Source organism: Phalaenopsis equestris, unplaced genomic scaffold (assembly GCF_001263595.1).
Source record: "Phalaenopsis equestris unplaced genomic scaffold, ASM126359v1 Scaffold000330, whole genome shotgun sequence".
Lineage (NCBI taxonomy): Eukaryota > Viridiplantae > Streptophyta > Magnoliopsida > Asparagales > Orchidaceae > Phalaenopsis > Phalaenopsis equestris.
Genome location: NW_018164772.1, coordinates 874,090 through 876,304, shown reverse-complemented (window position 1 = coordinate 876,304; position 2,215 = coordinate 874,090). Strand labels below are relative to the sequence as shown.

Sequence of the window (2,215 nt, the reverse complement as noted above, 5' to 3'; positions counted from 1 at the left end):
CATCTATAATAGATCTTAATGATCCTACTAATTCATTATAAAAGGTTTGAATTATTAACCAATATAGTAAAACATGGTGTGGACATTTTAGAAGAAGATCCTTAAATCTTTCCCAGCCTTCATAGATCGTTTCCCCTTCAAACTGACAAAAAAAATGTAATATCATTTCTAAGCTTAGCAGTTTTTGAGGGTGGAAATTATTTAGCCAAGAATTTTTGTGATATATCTCCCTAAGTTCTAATAGATCCAAGTGCTAATGAATTTAACCAAGCCTTGGCTTTATCCCTTAATGAAAAAGGAAAAAGTCTAAGCCTAACAACATCATTAGACACTCTGTCATATTTAAATATAGCACAAATTTTAAGAAAACTAGCAAGATGTAAATTAAGATCTTCAGTAAGTGATCCTCCAAACTGATTATTTTTTACCATTTGGATAATAACAAGTTTAAGCTCAAATGAATTAGCAGCAACATCAGGATAGCATGGCTCTGAAAGTGTTTTGGTAAGCCTGCTCTGAAAGTGGCGAAGATGGCTCTCATTTCTGATGCTAAATCTTTCATCAGGTTTCCCACATAATGAGCATATATGAATCTCAGATTTCTATAAAACAAAATTGCCAAGAACCTCAACACACACTTGCACGCATTCTCCCCCATACTTTGTGCATTTACATACCACCCAGTTCTTATATGCTAACATATCTAACAACTAAACTTTGATTTCTACATTTATTCCCTTCAAATCTTCATATCACATAAAAAGTGAAATACACCTTCATGCATGGGTAAGATGGCATGTATGAGAAAAAATAATCGTTGAGAGACATTAGATATCTAAATACATCAGAATTCAGTTGTATGCAGGTAAATCTTCCATAAATTTGTTATCTCCAAATTCAGAAAAGCCCAAAATTTGATGTAAATAAATAAGAATTTAGTGGCATGAATGTAAATATTCCAAAATCAAAGCTTAAATCAGCTGAGCCAGCAGGATGTCCCCATCAAGGCATCCAAATGAGTTGCAGGCCACCAAGGCATCTGCACAAGCTATCATAGCAAAAGCCTGAATGAAAACGTTGGTATTTACATAAAATTGAACCAAATCAATTTATGTGGAGAAAAAGAGAAGACTGATAAACTAAAGCATTAAGCCAACTTATAGAACAATTTTGTCTGCATTAATACAAAATTAGAAATAGGATAAATTCCACAGTATTAAGCCATTTTAGCCCACATGAACTGAGAGCAAAGACCAAAGAATATTAGATCTCTCATCTAACCAAGCTTTATAAAGCAACCATATAAAGATTACCAAGCTATATAACAACTTCCATGAATCCAAGCTATGTAAGAACTTCCATGAATCCAAGCTATATAACAACTTCCATGTAACTAAAAAATTATCAAGAACTAAAAAATTCTCAACTCAAAACTGATTTCATTTAGCACATAAGTTAACAAACATATATGTAAGAATACCATTCGACATTCAACAGAGATGTAGAATCAAGCCTCAAGCCTCAATAAAAATCAACATTCCTTGCTCCTGAAATGAAAACCGAGCACCAACAAAAACCCAAAATCGAGCCATTCAAGGCTAAAGAACATTCCACGTGCCTTTAAAACATCATTATATTGAGCAAAAATGGATTTTAAACTATAACAATGTCATGGAAAGTATTTTTAGCCAAACCAAATTCACCACGCAATTGTCCCAATGAGTATAAGAAATAGGGGCATTTACAAACATACCACAGTATTCTCCTGCATTTACAGCACAAACAGAACACCTTGATTGTAACCTCTAAAGCAAGTGAAATCCAATTGGAATGCATGTAAAAATTTTGTAAATCTTGCTATTAGAACTGCAATAATCATAGAATTACTTCCAGATTTAGAAAATAGCAAACTACACCATCATCCAAACCAGATAAGAGCAAACTACACCATCATCCATAGAATTACTTCCATATGTTTAACATGCCCCAAATAATTAAACATAATTGAAAGACATAATATGTAATGCAGTCTAAATGCCTTGGCTTATGTCATTTGCTATTTGCTCTCTCAAACATGCCATGATAGAAGCGCCTTCACCATCTGGTGTATGTGACTCAGGTGAATCAATATCGATGTGTGGGATAGAACGTCCAACGTGGTATTCAAATGCCTCAGGTGGTATTTCCATTGAATCCTCTTCTATAACAGAAAACT

General features: G+C 33.6%; 1 protein-coding gene across 1 annotated transcript in view; it reads left to right on the top strand.

Annotated features, from left to right (window-relative positions):
- The window catches only part of LOC110025774 (nucleolin-like), a 20,849-nt gene that overhangs the window by 7,529 nt on the left and 11,105 nt on the right, over window positions 1-2,215 (top strand). The gene's annotated exons all lie outside the window — the stretch shown is intronic.